The following is a 19,976-nucleotide window of genomic DNA, read 5'->3' as shown; positions in this document are numbered from 1 at the left end:
CCAACCAGTGAAAGTCAGGTTAACACAAAAGATTATGGTTTGAGAAGTTTAGGGGAGAAGTGGACCATACTTAATACAAAATGATTTTGCAACAAGAGTGAAGGAGAAGCAACTCATTCCTAATACATAAGAATGAAAGTCCAAGTAGCAGGAAGTAGGTAACTTACAAGTAATGTATTTTATTAAATAAATCATTTATACATTGCTTCTTATTCATTTCAAATTGCCTTGGCGCTACTTGCTTGCAATAACAGCTGTGACTAAAGCTTCCTATACACATCTCAGCAATAATATTCTTTCCAGTCTAGGTATTTCATTTTGTTTTGCTTTTGCTTTTGGCATTTCTTTCCCATTTAAGTAAATTCAACTTCTCAAGACACAAGTCATTCATCTTTAAGTGTTAGCCTCCACTTTTTCCTCAAGCTGAGCAAAAGGCAAAGTCTTGCATAGTATGGCTGCCTGCCCTATTCCACTCACCAGTAAAGAAGAGGTCAAGGGCTAGTAGGCAGCTTTTTTCATAAGGCTGCCCTTTCTGTATCATCCATATCCAGTAAAATGTAGCCGGGCAATTTTTGCTTACTGAATATGAGTGTATTTCAGGAAATATGCTGCCAAGTGGTTCTGAAAACCTAGAATTGTTGTCATAAAATATTATAAGCCCCAGTTATTATGAAATATGGAAGATCATATATCCATTACTATTTTGAAAGCTGTTAGTGCTGTGTTGGTGAGGTTGCCATCCCCCACTGAGTGGGCATCAGGAGAATAAGGGGATGGGGGCACACTGGGTCAGTATCATGGCTTTGGTATTTGTCTTGGTTTCAGTAAGATTTCACTATGTAACTGTACAGTCTCAAGGTTACTCAAAGCTTGAATCTAAGAAGCTAAAATCTAGGACTGTCCTCTTTGAGTGAAGTACTAAGGGTGTTGGACTCTGGAGAGAAGTGTGAGATAATTGCTCAAGTCCATGTTTACTGGGCAATGCCATGGGTTTGGAAGGGCTATGGCTACCCAACTTGGCTGGTCTAGGTTGGGGCTGTGTCAGTGGGTGTTTGTGAGGTTGTAAAGGACAGGCTATGGAAGTACCCCCAGGGCCCAGAGAGCTGGGAGACAGCGGAGGGCTAGCCTAGAGCCTGCCCTGTATGTTGAGTGCAAGGAGGATTTGATGAGAGACGGGTTAGATGCTAAGATATTCTTGGACAACTCTGGCCCCCAGGGTAGCCAGAAGGTGGTTTTCCTGGTTTTAGGTGTGCTGGAAGGATTTTTAACAGCTCAGAGCAAAGTATGAGTGCTAAGATCAGAGGACCTGTGAGCTGTACCAAAGCTGATGGGACCTGACAGCTTCCTGAGACTGGCTTTGGCTAATAGTTATCTGACTCCAGTTCCTCAGCCCCTGTTCCAATGTGTCCATAAAGTAGAGGCAGTCTTATCTCCTTCACTGCTTTCAGCCGTAGAGCTTTGGGAGGGTGCTCTGGGTCCACTGAAGCTAAGGTGATGTGATCTGCAGATGGGAGAGGCAGGTGGAAAGCAGGGGATATATGCTTTCTTTAGAGTGCTACCCTAGAAGTCCATAAGCTTCATATTTAAGTTCTCCTTCTTAGCCAATTCTCCTTCCATCTCCACCAAACTGGCAGGCCACTTCTTCTGCAGGGTCCCTGAGTTAGTCATTTCCAGTGTGGGAAGAGTGATGGAATTTGTGTGGAAATGTACAAATGCTCCGATACATTACATTTTACCTTTATAGTGAAGAACCAGTTGTCATACTGAATGATTTGTTCAATCACCATAACCACGTGAATGGATGTGGCTACAGCCATTTCAGCAAGCACTCCTTCATTTTTGGCCCATAACAAGTTAGGCACAAATATGATTGCAGTGCATTTTGTTAATGCTGCTGGTATAAGCAAGCTCTGAAAGGAACTTAATTAAATACCTAAATTTAACGAAATTTTGTGGTGACAACTTTTGACCTGTTCTCCATAAATCTTGAAGTTTTTTTGTCTCAATCCTGCACACTTGCAACTTGTGTCCATTATTCACACAGATTAAAAGTCATCAAAATTTAAGGCAATTTCCATAATTAGGACTTTAAATCAACAGCCTACAGAATGGGGGTCTGAATAGAACTCATCTAGGTTAGAGGTAGAGCAGTCTAAAACAGCTCTGTTTCTTTAACTTGGAGGCCCCAATACCAATTTAAAAATGCCCTTCTCTATGTGGTTCTCTAGGAGAAGCAATGACAGGTCTCAACCAGAACCACCTCTATTCTTTCAAAGGAGTCCCCAAAGCTGGTTTTCCACACACCTACCTTGATTGGCTCACATTCCAGGGAGGGCCCTTCCTAAGACTGCTAAAGCTTTTTGATGGTAATCTGCTTGGGCTTCTAATAATGAAACAAAGAATTTGTTATACTGCCCTTCTTTAGCCATACAGTTGCTCATGTCTGCTGCAAATTGATCTTTGCAGTGTTCTACTTGAATTCCAGCTTCAACCATCTCTTAAGGTATCTATTTTTTATGGAAGCCCCTGAAAGTTGACTTCTGAAGTTTTGTGAGCTTAGTTCCGCCTAGCTCTAACCAAATCCCATTTTATTGAGCTATTTCCTCTGTTTCTCTATATTTAGGGATCTCCACTTCTGTTTATGTCATGCAGAAAGTCCACAATCTTTTCTTCAACAAAGAAAAGCACTCCATCATGCTGAGAGAGTTTAGAGCTAATCGATTCTCAGCATCCCCACATGTGTCCAGCATCTTCCCCAAGAGAAATTCTTCTAGCTGAGCTGATGCGTTTTGAATATTTTGAGTTTTGAAAGGGGTTTTCTGTATCTCCTGGCATTGGTGCCATACTGGCCCTGGAAGCACACCATCAGGCTCTTGTGGGGATGGTGGTACATTGACTGAACCATGTCCATGCACAGCTTGAATTGTAACAGATCTTCACAGAGGACTTCTGTTTTCTCAGCTCTAGCCACAGTTTGGTTGGCCAGCTGCTTCATGAAGTTGAACTTCTTCACTGCTGCAGTGGTGGCCAGGCCTTAGGGACTTGGGCCTGAAAGGGCAGGGCAGCAGCATCAGTGGTTCTACAGGCTCACCTTTGGCCATGTCATGTGTCACTCTTGGTGACATAGCCCTACTTCCTTTTTTATGTTTCTGTTTCTGCTATCTTACCTCAGGTTGCTCTCTGATAGGATCTCCAGGTTGAATTTGGGTAAATCATCATGTCAGTTGCACAAAATTCGTGGAAGCCTGGTCCTTCTATCAGATGAAATGTGGAAGTGTGGAAACATATGGAATGTATATGATACTACTTTATTTTGAAATTGATTGCATAATGCAAATATAAACACTTAATATTCATACAGTTTGAATCTTTGTGGGAGAAATTCTTCTTTGCAGGATGTATTGTTCTTTCTTGTAAGAAATAATTATACTGCCACTTAATTGCCATTTCTGAAAAAAAATTAATTTTTACTTGGTTGTTGCTGAAGTGTGACCTTGAGAGTGACTTGTCTCTTTAACAAAGGAAATGGTGAAATATGTACTACCAAATACAATTTACTCTGTCTTCTTTTAAAGTTGCTTCTGAAAATATCCCATACATACTGTTTACGTAAGCATCAATATTAAAATGGAAGTTAAGGGAGTTTGTGTCTTCTATGCACTCTATCCAATATTGAAAACCAAACAGTTTTCAGTTAATACTGTCTCTTAATTGCTCTAATGTTGCCACCAATGTCAATACTTTATGCATAAAACAAAGAGAGCTTCTTAGTGTTAGTTTCAGTCCTTACATGATAAAGAGTTTGAATGGTCAGTATGCAGTGTAGTATTAATACACTTTAGACACACTGAATTTAGAAGGCAATGATATGGCTGCAAATTTGCAAGAAGATTCAGAGTTTGTTTATATTTTGCAAGTTCAGCATTGCTGAATAATCAGTGTTACTGGAAGATAGTTTATCAGTCAGAATCCTTCAAGAATGAGAAATGGACAGTTAAATTGGCAAAGTCTGCATACAAAAAGAGTAAATTATTAATCTACACACCAAAGAAGAAGGCATCCTGAAAAATATTTTCTAAGTAGAATTTTTACTGGTTCTCTCACCAGTCATGCTATCAATTCACAGACTACATACTAATAACATAGATTTTTTTATTGAAAAAGAAGTCAATAGCTGCATTATTTGTCACTTCCTACCTACACATCTGACATAATTCCATAGAGTATTTTCTTTCAGTTAACTATTTTTCTTGAACAAATTTTGGCCTCAATTTTCCTACAGTCAAATCAGTTCAAAAGTTCAATGTCATTTTGTTAAAACCACAGGCAATTTTGATGAATTTTATCACAGATAGGATAAACAACTATTGTCCCTATGTCAGTTCTTCAAAGGAAAAAAAATGTATTACAGTTGTGTAAATAATGATTTGTGTTTGTCAAGAAGCATAAATCAGTCAGAGTTTTATGAAGAAAAGGGATAATCATCCTTAATATAAAGGAGCTATTGTTTGAGAACAAAGTGCATATACTCATGTTTGAATTTGATCAAATCTCTAATAGGGAATGTATGAGGAAAATTTCAAAGGTGTAAGGAGATATTCAAGTATGCTTAACTTTTATAAAATCAGAATCATGTAGTTGAATCTCATTATATTGGGCAACTCCAGGTAGAATGTTTCAACTCTGCTCTGCTTTGGTATGATATGAGCATCATTGACAGACATTCTGTAACATATTGCTAGATTTTTGTAATGTAAGAATGTTTATAATATCCATAATAATATAATTATAATATAATACCCATCTTACATTACTATTTTCTCTGTTAGATGTTACTAGGTTTCACAATGTTTTTCATGGTTTGTGAATTCACTGAACTGCACTTGGCTCTTAGCTGCTATATAGCTGTGACTGAAAGTGGAGCTCTTCCATCAAAAGTGCAGAACCTCAGTGCACACACAATGTGTACAAGCCTCACTTAACTTAGTTTACTTTTGCTTTTCTTGTTCTCTTGGTTTGAATCATTTCAGCTAAAACTATTGTGTAATAAATCATGTATTTAGAATGAGACAAGGAATAAATGAAAATAATACTGTCAAAAACACTAGATTGATAGAGCTGGTAGTTTACATAACTGTAGAGAAAAATTACAGGAACTGCTTAAGCAGTTTTCATTATAGACCCAGGTTTTATGTTGATGTTTTAAAATGTCAGTTATTTTTACCTTGAGACATCTTGAATGGAAGGTAGCTTGTATCTTGTTGCTACTTTTCCACTAGGACAATGTATTTTATTTTTAAGTATTTATTCCTTCTATTAGATTCAGTGGTTTTTCTTTTATTAGTCTGCCATGGGCATTAAACACAACTACGTATCGTGTTTTAATAATGGTTATTTGCCATCACCATCATCTTCATGATGAATGTAATTATGACTTCATCATCTGAAATATCACCATTAGAGCAATTAAAAAATATAAAATGTTGCTATGTGTCAGTGGATGAATTGAAGATTTCCATATATTCTTTTTGCATTTATTTATCACAACAACTCTAGGTATTAAATTTGGCTTATTTAAAAAATGTGACTGAGCAATGAATGTTAAGTAGCCATCTGATTCTAAAACATGGTATCAGGAATACAGATCCTAGTTAGAGAGATGCTAGAAACCAGTTTTATGACAGTGTATCTGTTTTCCATATTGGAAGTACACACATACTCTTAAGAAAAGACTCAATGTTCGATGGTAGCTATCCTTTATTTTACCATCTATAGTATTTTCACCTAACCACCCCTTATATTCCTACTTTATCCTATGTGCTCCTCTTTAGCCAAAATATTTTAATATTTGGTTGGCTTTAGAAATATAATAATCAAAATAAAAGTTATAAATGAGTTTGAAGTGAACTAGGAGTAGAAGGAAACTTTCTTAACCCAAAAGGTCATTTATAAGTTCTACAGTTAACAACATAGTTTATGTTCTTGTTGGTGAAAACATGAATGCTTTTCCCATAAGGCTGAGAGTAAGGTAAGGATTTATACTTTCAACCTTTTTTCTTGAGATCCTAGAAAGTTCTGCAATGGAAAAAATGAAATAAAATGTATACGGTTTACAGAAGAAGGAATAAAACAGTTTTATTCACAGTAAAGATAATGTTCTACATATAAAAGCCTAAAAACTATAAAAATTACTAGAATTAATTTGATAAGTTCACTTTTTATAATAACATTATCTAAAATTCAATTGTGTTTCTGTATACTATCAACAAACAGTTATAAAATGAAACTAAAATGAAAATATCATTTACAAAAGAGCTGAAGAACATAGAACATGCATGGATGAATGTAACAAAACATATATAAGACCTCTACAATAATACCTAAAGAACTTTGGTGACAGAAGTCAAAGAAGACTTAAACAAATTGAGATTTATACAATGCTTATGGATTCAAAGACTCAATACTTTTATATCAATTATCCCAGAAATTATTATTAGAATTAACAAATTCTAACAAATTTCTGAAAAAAATTGTTTTTGGAAGTTGATAAAATTATTCTAAAATTCATGTAGAAATTCAGACGATCTAAAATAGCCAAAATAATTTTGAAGAAATAGTTTAAACATTTTGAGAAATCATACTTTATTTCATAATCAAGACATATTGTGGTACTGACATAGAAATAGATTATTAGATCAATTGAACCAAATTAAGTGTCCAGAAACAAATATGTATTTATAAGGCCTATGGATTTTTAAAAATGTACCAAATCCACTTAATGGCAAAAGAAAGCCTTCAAGAAATGGTTCTGGTACAATGAGCTATTCATATGTGAAGAAAATGAACCACTATCTCATACCACACACAATTTGAGATTGATACTTGACCTTAGTAAGAAAGCTAAAAGTACACATCTTCTACAAGAACACACAATATCTCTTTACAATCTTGGCATAGTCAAGATTTCTTAGAGAGGACCCAGTAAGCCTTGACAATAAAGATCTTTATTTAGAAAAAAAATGTTGGGCTTCCCTAGTGGCGCAGTGGTTGAGAATCGGCCTGCCAATGCAGGGGATGCAGGTTTGAGCCCTGGTCTGGGAAGATCCCACATGCCGCGGAGCAACTAGGCCCGTGAGACACAACTACTGAGCCTGCGCGTCTGGAGCCTGTGCTCCACAACAAGAGAGGCCGCGATAGTGAGAGGCCTGTGCACCACGATGAAGAGTGGCCCCCGCTCGCCGCAACTAGAGAAAGCCCTTGCACAGAAATGAAGACCCAACACAGGCAAAAATAAATAAATAAAATACTGAATACATAACTACTTAAAAAAAAAAGATGTTAAGCAACAGACATAGGTATGAAAATTAACAGGAAGCCACAGAGTGGGAGAAAATAAATGTTATACATATGTGTTTGGCAAAAGACTTGTTTCCAGAATACATGAAGACTTCCCACAAATCAATAATGAGCAAATAAAATCAGCAAAATAATAAAGACTTCAAAAAGGAAGTTATACACTTACCCATAAGTTAATAAAGAAGCAATCAGCATCATCAGTTATGAAGGGAGTAGAAATTCAAATACAGCACTGTGGGTGAGGAGTTCAGCTCCTGTTCAAAAACCTATGTATGATTTTTCAGGCCTGACCATGGGCAACTATAGAGGCTTTACCTGGCAGGCCTCTTGGGGGAAAGCTGCCCTCCCCACACCAGAATTGGTGCACAGCCAGTGCATTGCAGTCTCTGAATAGAGTTTCAGTCAAGGACTCAGGCTCTCTCTGGCTGGCCATGCTCTTACTAAGATCTGCATTTCTAACCCAGGCACTTACTCCAAAGACTGTATGAATAGGATCATCAAAAGGATTGTGTCCTGTTTCAGACGATGTATTAGGCTTAATTCACTTAAAGACAATTGATTTTACTACTATTTTCAGTAAAACCTTCATTTAGTCAACACGTAATTATTAGATTCATCCTGTTGCCCTGCACTCTATAATGCTTATGATATCCTGAAAAAGACAATCATTAAAAAGGTTTATCAAATGTGCTGAGTTTCATGACAAAAAAAAGCAAGTGGATTCATTTGCAAGAATATTTTCTTAAGCAAAATATAAATACATCCTGAACAATTCTCTGTTTTTGGATGAATAACTGAAATATCACAGAATAATTTCTAAAAATTGTACACTCTTTAGTGCTGTGTCATACTATAATAGTTTGTATTCCTTTTTAAAATAATAGATATCAAATGCAATATCATTATTAACTATTATTATAATTGTTACAACAATTATAGAAAATATTTAAAGAGCACTTATTATGTACCTGACATTGTTTAAGTACTTTATATGGATAAACTCTTTTATTTTTCAAAAATCATTCTGAGACAGGTGCTAATGCTGTCACCATTGTAGCAATTTTAGTGTCTATCTATAAGTTACCAGAGTATTCAAGCTTGCAAAATAAAGTTGACTCTTAATAAGTTGATAATAATTAAATTTGTACATTTTTAATAAATTCATGATTTTAGGAAGATATGAATAGATTTTGAAAAATGCTTATTTGACCAATTTTTCTAGGAATTTTGGTAATATTACATGTAATTAGACTGTGAAGTAACAGGCAAAAACTTCACTATGGTTGAAGTTGTAATTCTTTATTGAGATTTTTATTTTGTTAAAGAGAAAAATAGGACCAAAATTTTTAGAGGAATTGTGCTTTTTTTTCAGCATATATCAGGAAAAGATGGAAACTCTAATTTGAAAAGATACATGCACCCCTATGTTCACAGCAGCACTATTTACAATAGCTAAGACATGGAAGCAACGTAAATGTCCATCAACAAAGGAATGGGCTCAGCCATAAAAAGATGTCATTTGCAGCAACATGGTTAGACCTAGAGATCATCATACTAAGTGAAGTAATTAGCCAGACAGAGAAAGACAAATACCATATGATATCACTTATATGTGGAATCTTAAAAAATGATGCAAATTAACATATTTATAAAACAGAAATAGACTCACAGACATAGAAAACAAACTTATGGTTACCAAAGGGGAAGGAAGGGGGAATAAATTAGGAGTTTGGGATTAACAGCTACACACTACTATGTATAAAATAGATAAACAACAAGGTCCTACTGTATAGGACAGGGAAATATATTCAATATCTTGTAATAACCTATAATGGAAGAGAATCTGAAAAAGAATAGATATATACATGTATAACTGAATCACTTTGCTGTACACCTGAAACATTGTAAATCAACTATACTTCAATTAAAAAAAAAAGTAATTGTGCTTTTTATACCCTTGTTTACCTAGATGAGTCACTTTCTCTAAGCACAAATTATGACATCTTTTATCTTCTTTGTTCGCTCCACAATAGACTGACATACTTAGTTGTTAAATCTGGAAAAAAATCACTGAACTTAATCTACAGAGCTGTTTCTTCATCTTTGCAATTTCTTGTTCAGTACTGGGAGGCCTGCCCTAATTACAGCTGCCTGTAACTGGGTGGGTAAATCAGCTTATTTCTGGAGTTCCGTATTAGAACTGCTACTTCATCTAACCTAAGATTTAGTGTGAATAACATTGACTGTGTTGATCTCCTTCTACCATTCCTTTGTATTTTAAAAAATTTTTTCAGACCCTTATGTAAAAGAGATGTTATGCATTAGATACAATTGAAGAACCTAAGGTACACATTAGTTTTACACCATTATCTTCTTTGAAATCCATTTACCAAATAACTATTAAATTATTTATACTGTTGTATCTCTGATGCAGTTGAAGTTAATAAATTATTAAGATTATGTTAGTGTAGACCAATGTGCATTCCGATCATGTTACTTTACATCTAAGAATGATGTCAGTTGATTTTATGATATGAAAAATTGAGGGGTAAATTAAGTACAAAATCTTAACTTTTATCTGAGGCCTTCACGTTTGAATGGATAATAAATTTACAGCCAAGTTCTGAAATTTAAGCATTTGAATTCAGGCATGAACACAAAAATGATGGGCAAGTCCCAATACCTTACAAATTACAATAACGATTTGAAGTTTCCATGAGTAGGCTGGGGAAATAAATTATGCTCTGACTGACTTTCACAGGAAACCCTTATAAATTGGACACTGATTGAAGATACTTCTTCTCCTAAAATGGTTAAAAAGCTGCTTTTATAAAAATTCAATTAGCACTCTTACTTTATGATGCTAGTATATATGTCATTTATGAAATCTTCTTCGGGAATATTCTCATCTTAAGGTAGATCAAATTCACTCTTAATAAGATCTCAATTAAGATTTATTAGAAATTTCTTGTGATGAAGCAAATTAAGGATTTGTTGATATAAGCAAATGATTTGTATGTTGATTTACTTTGCACAGCACATAGTTGCTTTCAGCAGTATGGTTATTTAAAGAGCTAAATTGCTCTGCAGGGTGTAGATGGAGCCAGGCAATGAATGGCTCCAATCAAGCCACCCACATTCTGGCGGGATGTCTGTGACTGTGGCATCATAGATGCCATTACCCAAAATGTGCTGCTAATTGTAATTTCCATTCTGAATCCAGGAGAATTTAAATTGCTTTTGTCTGGTAAAGTCTTAGAGCAGTGTTAAATCTCTATAATTTAACTACATCAAGGAATCTCTTTATTCACATTAAAAGAGTATCACAAGACAGTTGACTATACTATATACATATGCACACACACAAACACAGACATCAAACATTGGGATTCAGACATATTTCTTGCTACAACTGGGAGACCTGAGACTTAGGTCCTTTTGTATGAAAACTGAGTATATACATCATTCTGCAGGAAGAACCCAGGAACAATAGGCTTAACCCAATGTGAACCTTTACTCATTATCGGAAGTAATAACTTGTCATAGATCATATTGTCTGTCACACCAGTTGTTTCCAGGGTCAGGGCCTAGGACAAGAGAGTGCTATAGGTAACTCATGAAGAACTGGGACATGTTGCCCTACTTTGGGAATCCTGTAATAAAACTGAAGCCAAAGGTAAAGAGGTACTGATTCCATCCCCTCACACTGCTCTTTAATGGTCTGTGAGCAGCAGTCTGAGTGGGAACTGTGCTACACAGAAAAGTGGGAAAGTGATCATGCAGAACGGAGAAAAGATTAGAGGACACAACGTGGCCTTGTCAAGTACAGCAGAGTCTGGCTACACTGAGGTACCCAGTGAAGAAGTGTCACTGGCTTTCTTTGCTGATATAGAATTACAACCACACATAGTAGGAAAAGTTGTCATAATAGCAATTATCAAGGCCTACTCATAGAGGACACATACACAAACGCTTGTAAAGCACCCTCTACTAAGGCCTGGAAATACTTTGAGAGGACTTCTACAGGAGCCAAGATCCTCACTCGCAGGTGGAGGTTCAAGCTGATGGAAATTTCCCATTTCTTTCTATGTGAGATAAGGTCAAAGAGACTTTGTAATGCATATAAACACTATGTAGCTTATTAATAATTAATGGAAATGGAGACAAATAAACCAGAAAATACGCAAACCTTATTTTTATTTCTTGTAACTAGGACTATGTCTATATATGACTTTATATATGTAAATTAATTATTTTTGAGGGGGTTAATAAAATTATGTTCCTGTTTATCCCTATTTATCTTCTCTTTTATTTCTTATTTTTTGGATGCATGCTCATTTCCAGTTACCTGAGGCTACCTGAAGTGAGATTAGCACACATGCAACACAACATGTGACAGTGCAAGCTTTGAAATGAGACAAACCTCTATTTGAATTCAAATTTCATCAATTTGAACTATTATCACCATTAATAGAGTAATTATCACCAGTAATCATCATTCATGATTTCCCTATCTTAATTATATTATATATATATATTAAAATAAGTAACTCACATGTTGTTTGTGAGAATTAAATGAAATAATGTACATAGAGTACTTTTAACAATGACTGACATATAGCAACTTCTTGATGAATATTAGTCTTACCCCTTATGCACCTTAGAATTTGCTGTGAACTAGTTTTCTGGCTTGTTGCAATTAGAGTCAACCAAAATCCACATATATATATTTCAAACCTATTTCACATTCTGGAGCTCATCTTGCCAGTTAAACGTTTAATAAAAGGAACCTTATGCTCAAATCTCAATGACTCAGCATTAAAATTTCCCTCATTCAATTCCCAATTTTAACTTCCATCTTATTGTCAATAAGTGAGTGTTTGTTTCTTTTGATTCCTGTGTCTCATCCCACAATTGAGTTTTGGGGTTTCTGCTTTGCCTCAGATGTTTTTGATTATTGTGATGATTGGTATCACCCATTCATTAACAATGCCCCTATATAAACTTTCACAAAATCCTGCAGCAATCCAAGTAAATTTAATATTATTTTCAACTCCATTTCACAGAAGAGAGAATTGATACACAGAAATGCTAAGTAACTTCTTTGAGGTCACCAGGCTGTATGTGGCAATATGGGATTGTTAACCTTGGCTCTCTGGCTTCAGCGCTTTTACTTTCAATCACTATGCTATGTCATTTCTCATAAAATACTTAGCATAGTCCCTATCACTTAAGGTACTCTAAATGAATGTAGCCACTCTTTTCCCCATTTCATATTTACTAGTCAAGTTTCTTTGATGCTCTCCATAGTCTTTCTAGGGTTGCTAATCTACATTTGACCCTATGATTACCTTACCTGATTTGACTTCCAGTCTTCACTAGATGACAGACCCCTCACTACTGCTTTGGACTTTGGATTATCATCTCTTCCCAAATTATTATTTCCGGGTTATTTGGCTAGCTATTGGAGATTTGATTCTAGTTTGTTTCTTTTCCATGTAAACCAAGAACTAGTTGTGTCTTTTCAAGTCATCCGTAAGGCTGGTTTTACTCTTGGTGTAAAAGTCTTCTCTTAACCTATACAAAGCAGTTATTTCTTCTGTACTTAGGATCACAACCATTCTTTCTTCTCTAGGACCCAGCTACTGGGATTATTGTTGGAAGGCAGCCTTCAGCTGCTCCTACGACTGCCTCAGTTCTAGACATCCTTGCCCCAAGATACACTGATTTCCAGGCCAGCGCACATCTAATAACTGATCTGTGCAAGAATATGATGACCTAGCCATCTTAGCCTAATTTGGGACGATTATGAAAGGCTATTATATCTATAGAATTCCTAGTGAAATTGCTTGAGGCTATTATTGGGTCTGTATCTCAGCTGATGTCTCCTTCTGCACAATTCATCTTCTTTCCACAGGTTGTCTATCCCATGGGTAGTCCTTAATAAACATCCTGCCTTCTAAGTTTCATCTTAGAGGCTGCTTAATGGGGCAACCCATTGTACAACATAATCAATTCATTATCTTATGTCTTTCCTGAGGCTTTGAGCTCTCTATCTTTATAGGTTTCTTCTAGTAGTATTTACATACATTCAAGTCAATTTTATATTCCAACAACAACAATGATAAAAATCCCTCTCAACTTCATACCATAATAATCTCTCTTAATTTTGGCGAGACATAGTATAATGCTTGAGTGGTTGTCCACATTAACTATCTGCATTATTTATTTTAATCTCACTGCCTTCTTAATGCATTGCCATATGTTTGCAAACATGTCATTTCACAAAAACTGCTTTTGTCAAGATTCACAATTCTTCTAAATCCTATATACACTTTTCCATTTACTATGTTTGAATTAGACTCTTAAGTAAAAATTTTCTCCCTCAAAAACCATGTATTTTTTAGCTTCAGGAATACCCCTCATTCGATTTCTACTCTAATTCTCTAGCTATCAATTTTCTGTCCTTTTTGGGGTTCCCCTTTAATGATTCTGATCACTATTTACAATGTGGAGTGTCCCCACACACCAAGCAATTCTCAGACACCAGCTGCTTACCCCACAATTCAAATCAATTCTGATACTATCTATCTGGAAATATCATCAGATCCCACAAGTTAAGGTCTCAGTCCTACAAGATTGCCCACCCCTTCTACTTCAGATGCCAATCACAAGTCCAGATTGTCACTGTCACCTGTGCTACCTGACTGGATACAGACCAGAAGTTCCCATGATCTCCTCCTCAGGTTCCATTAATTTGCTACAGCAGCTCACAGAACTCAAAGAACCATTTTACTTACTAGATTGTTGGTTATAATAAAAGGAACAGTCAGATGCCAGAGATGCATAGGGAAAAGCATGTGGAAAAGGCATGAAACTGTCATGATCTCTTTAGGTATACTCCTCACCTTAAACCTCCCTCTACATGTTTACTAACCTGAAAGTTTTCCAAACCCTATCCTTTAGGGTCTTTGTGGAAGCATCATCACATAGGCATGATTGATTGATTATATCATTGGCTATTGATGACTGAACTCAATCTCCACTCCCTCTTTCCTCCCAAGAGGTCAGAGGTGGGACTGAAAGTTTCAACCCTCTAATCACAAGGTTGGCTCCCCTGGCAAATAGTCCACATCTTTAGGTTTCCTGGGGGCTTTCCAAAGGTTGCCTCATTAACATAACAAAAGACATTTTTAAGCTCTCATCACCTAGGAGATTCCAAAGGTTATCTGTGCTTTTTACCAGAAACAGGGATGAAAAACAAATATATGTTTCTTACTATAAATCACAGTATCACACTCTTCTTCCCAACATTTATTGTTGTTACTCTTTCTTGTCCCATGCTGTGCTTGCCTTAATTCTCATTCTTTATATTATTTTTGAATCATCTATTTATCTAACTTCAAAAGACTATGTGGATACTATTGTTGACCTTAAACAAACAGACTGCCAGGTATTTCTCCAGCAAAGATGGGTTTGATGAAATAAAATTCGGGTTGGATTGGGAGTTTGGGACTAGCAGATGAAAACTATTATATATAGAATGGATTACCAAGGTCCTATTGTATAGCACAGGGAACTATATTCAATATCCTATAATAAACCATAGTGGAAAAAATATGAAAAAAATAATAAAAAATAAAATTCATATTTTATAGTAAGACAAGAAGAATTTAAGCATAAAATTTTTCTTTGCCCATTTGGGCTTCCTCCCTCCCCTTTAATGTGTATTGTGCATCTGCAGTAACCAGACCTCCTTAGGAGATAACCTTCCTTCTTAATCTTTTAAGAGACCAGGATAGCCCATGACCCATTACTTGCTCTGTATGTATAGGTATGGATCATGTAAATTGTCAGCAATATGTCATTGGACCTATAACCTTTTGTCTCAAAAACTTATATAACTGTGCTTTGACCTCTAATGGACGAAACAATCCTCAGAGCTTTCTGAAAGACTCTCTCAGCGTTATAATCCTCAGGTTGGTCTGAATAAAATTTTCCATTTCTTCCATAGACTGTTGATTAATTTTTTTCATTGGCAGATTTATTTGGGATCAGCAGAGAACTGCAGTTCAGGGTCTGCAACCATGGTTAGTCATGTACAAGTGCCCACACTGCAAGGGAAGGAGAACATTTTTATGGAGGGGAAGAGAAATTTGGGAGGGGTATAGTAAACAAAGAGTCCATGGCTTCATTGGCTGAATCCTTGCCAGGAAAGAAGAGGCATCTTGCTTCTTCCTGTTGAACTCTGCTATCTTTGCAGAGCATGAAAGCTTCCCCTTCTGACCTCCTGACTCTATGTAATTGAGGTTTTTGTTTTTTAAGTTTTTACATTATATTTCACAGGAAAAAAATACTTGCTGAATTAAAACATAATAAACAAGCTTAAACCTTATGGGGAATTTTAAAAAAACAGAATTTGGGGAAATTATTTTCCAAAGATATAATGGCATAAAATTTTCTAGGAATGACAGAAGACAAGTCTTCCATATAATACTCACAGGTCAATATAGTATTTTGAAAATCCTAAATTACAAAAAAGAGAAAATAAATCTTAAAATCATAGAAGATAAAAAAGGAAATTGCAAAGCACTTCCAAAAGCTAAGATTTACACTGACAGTCTATTTCACATCATCCACATACATGCAAGAAGTCAGTGGTATAACATATTCAAATTGCCATGGGGTGGGGAGCAAACAACTGCCAATCTAAGCTATGCCTGAAGAATGGGGATGAAGAATCTCAGACAAGTAAAGTATTATTAGAATATGTCTTCTTTCTTGTGCCTGAAATATTCTGAACTATTGGATGTGTTGGTATATAATTTATATCAAATTTATAAAGTTATTAGTCATAATTTTTCAAATATTATTTTCAGTTTCTCCACCATGTCTTCTCTGGGGATTCCTATTACACATATATTAGACTGCTTCAAGTTTTCTGGCAGTCAATTGAAGCTCTATTAATCTTTTTAGTCTTTTTTTTTTTTTTTTTCCTTTTTGTGTTTCATTTTGAATAGCTTCTAGCTGTGTCTTATCTGCCATTAACATCATCTGGTGTATTTTTCAACACATTCATTATAGTTTTTATCTCCACAACTCAATTTGGTTCATATTTTATCTTCTATGTCTCTAATTATCTTTTTGAGGATATGAATTATAATAGTTATGTGAAATATTTCAAATCCTTGTCTGCTAATTGTAACATCTGTGTTAATTCTTGGACTGTTTTAATTGATTTTTCTGAGTTTTCTACTCATTATGGGTTATATTTTCCTACTTCTTTGGTAGTCTGGTAATTTTATATTGTATTGGAGACAGTTTTGGTTTTTTTACTTTGTTGCATGCTGGATATTTTTATAATCCTATAAAATATTCTTGAGTTTGGGCTTCCCTGGTGGCGCAGTGGTTGAGAGTCCGCCTGCCGATGCAGGGGACATGGGTTCGTGACCCGGTCCGGGAAGATTCCACATGCCGCGGAGCGGCTGGGCCCGTAAGCCATGGCCGCTGAGCCTGTGCGTCCGGAGCCTGTGCTCCACAACGGGAGAGGCCACAACAGTGAGAGGCCTGCGTACCACAAAAAAAAAAAAAAAAAAATTAAAATTAAAATATTCTTGCGTTTGTTCTAGGGTGCATTTAATATATTGGGTTGGCCAAAAAGTTCATTTGTTAAGGAATACGTTGTTCAATAAATGTCTTGTTGAAAATGAAATATGTGCCTTTTATTTTTACTTAAAACTGAATGAACTTTTTGGCCAACTCAATACTTAGAAAAGAGGTAGATCCTTTCAAGCCTTGCTTTTAAGATTTGCTAGGCAGGACAAAATCAGTGTTTAGCTTAGAGCTTATTATTCTTTACACCTAAGGCAAGACTCTTCTGAGTACTATAACAAGTGCTCAGTAATTTATGAAATTTTCCAGTACAATCCTTTGGAAACAGGTATTATTCTCAGCTCTGTGTGAGTGCCAGATATTGTTACTTTTAATTCTTTCAGGTAGTTCTTTCCTCAATATTAAAACATTTTCTTGAGGCCATGTGCTGATCAATACCCTGTTGAATATTTGAGGGGGAAGCTCTGCAGATCTCCACAGTTCTCTGTCTGTGAAGCTCTTTCCTCTTTGATACATCATCCACAAATTCTAGTTGTCTTTATCTCCTGGAATCTCAACTCCATTTTCTTAATTAGGAAGTAGGTTTTCTCTGCCCTCCCTCACTACTGCCACCTGGAAACTTAATGCAGTAAGCTTAGGCAATTATAAGATTCACCTTGTTTGTGTCTTGTCTCACAGGGATCACTGTTCTTCATTGCCTGATGTTCAGTATCTTAAAAACTGTTGTTTCAGATATTTTGTCTGATATTCAGTTATTTCAGGAAAGAGGTTACATTTGTCCCATATTATTTCAAATTGGCTGGCAGTGGAAGTCCTGGATAACATATAAGAGTTATATGTTGCTGGTTCTTCCTACATTGATTTACTAGGTGGTATTGTTTGAATAATTTCCATTAAGATCATATGCTATTTGTCCTACTGGGAAAGTCTGTCTAGAGTCAGAAAATGTCAGTAAACCAATACTTTATATAAATTGTATGTATATGATATAATTATATTTGTGGTTAGAGGAATGGGATGTAAAAATCATCAGTAAGAAAAAAGTTATGCATAAAGCTTGATAATTTATCTTGTAAAATATTAAACTGAACTTCAAAATATTTGTTTATTGAGAAAAAACTCACTATGTTTTCACATGTTTAGCTAGGGTCTTTGGCTGTGAAAATACATATCTATTTCTATGTATAGATATCATTGTATACATATTTCATTACATTTGTAATTCATTATATACATATAAGTTTTCTTGTAGACAGAATGGACTGATTAAATTTTAATTAATATCGAAGAGTATCTGAGCTATTTAAACAAATTACTTTTCAGACTACTGTCCAAGATTCAGAAGGATTTAAACAATTTCTACTGTAAACAATTTTCCCTGTGGCTTTTTTAAAATTTAATGATAAATCAGATTTACTATAATAAATCACTGTATGCTTCATACTGAGAAATCTAAAATCTAAAAATTGAAAGGTGAATATTTCAGGGCTCTAAAATAAGTAAAAATCAGTAAAAACTGTACTCCAGATTTATTATTTCTGAATCTCTTTCATGAGTATCTGTGTCTCCTGATGTTCCTGTGATATTGTTCTTGATGTCCAGGCCTAGACTCTTTCATTGAAAAGTATAATATCTGTTATAAAACCTATGTTGATTTTTATACATACTTTTAACACAGTATTGTTTAGTTTCTTATGTTTTCAATTAAAGATACTACCTTGCTAACTTTATCAAATTTATTTCTTGCATTCTTTATCAGAACAAGTACTGATAAATTATACATCTACTAATCTGTCACAGAAGATTTTATTCTCCTCATATTTTGATATGTACCAGATTTTAAATGCTACTTGATATCACATGCTATTATTATAAACAGATGTCTTATATTACAAATTATATTACATTGAGTATGAAGGACACTCCTAGAAGTCATTCAAATGAAATTTTCGCTCTCTCTCTCTGGGCCATAGATGGTGATTTTCATTATTTAGAAGTCTCACTGTATATCATTCTCTCCAATCCCTGACTTTCTTATTCCAGTTACATATGATTATACATCAGGAAAAACTATATTAAAAAGAGATAATCACTTACAATAGTAAGTATGGTATTTATGTCACAAATTTTTTTTTTTTTTTTGGTACGCGGGCCTCTCACTGTTGTGGCCTCTCTCGTTGCGGAGCACAGGCTCCGGACGCGCAGGCTCAGCGGCCATGGCTCACGGGCCCAGCCGCTCCGCAGCACGTGGGATCCTCCGGACCGGGGCACGAACCTGTGTCCCCTGCATCGGCAGGCGGACCCTCAACCACTGCGCCACCAGGGAAGCCCCACAAATGTTTTTATGTAGGGAAAAACTGATGATAAAATACTCTCTTGAAGAAATATTAACAAAGTTAAAATTGATAACGTTTATCTCTTCACTGTTTCCTTTCATATTTATCCTTAGATTTCCATGAAACAGTATTATATTGAGATTATAGGAAGTGGTGACATGCCAATGACAGGTGAGATAGGTATCTCATAGAAAACTAGTCTTTTGAACCATTGTAGTGTGTAAAAGGGCCTTTTGTGGAAATATTTGATGTCTTTACTATTGCTTTTGTTTTGGGAAAGTAAATCTACTAAAAACTTAATCAGCCAAAATGAGATACCATTACAGACCATCAGATGGCCACTATAAAACAACAAAAAATAACAAGTGTTGGCAAGGATGTGGAGAAACTTTAATCCATGTGCATTGTTGTTGAGAATATAAGAAAGTATAGCCACTGTAGAAAATAGTGTGGTGCTTGTGAAAATAATTAGAATTACCATATGATTCAGCAATTCCACTTCTTGTTATATGCCCCAAAGAATTGAAAGCAGAGACTCAAATAGATATTTATATACCATTGTTCATAGCAGCATTGTTCACCAAAGCCAAAAGATGGGAACAATTCACGAATCTATCAATAGACGAATGCATAAACAAACTGTGGTACATACACACAATGGAATAATGTTTA

General features: G+C 35.4%; 1 pseudogene; it reads right to left on the bottom strand.

Annotated features, from left to right (window-relative positions):
• Positions 1-1,560: 1,560 nt before the first annotated feature.
• LOC115852081 (rho GTPase-activating protein 17 pseudogene) lies at positions 1,561-3,125 on the bottom strand (annotated as a pseudogene).
• Positions 3,126-19,976: the final 16,851 nt, after the last annotated feature.

Source organism: Globicephala melas, chromosome 2, assembly GCF_963455315.2.
Source record: "Globicephala melas chromosome 2, mGloMel1.2, whole genome shotgun sequence".
Classification (NCBI taxonomy): Eukaryota; Metazoa; Chordata; class Mammalia; order Artiodactyla; family Delphinidae; genus Globicephala; species Globicephala melas.
Note: the sequence above shows the minus strand (reverse complement) of the source record. Positions and strands in the feature narration are given on the sequence as shown.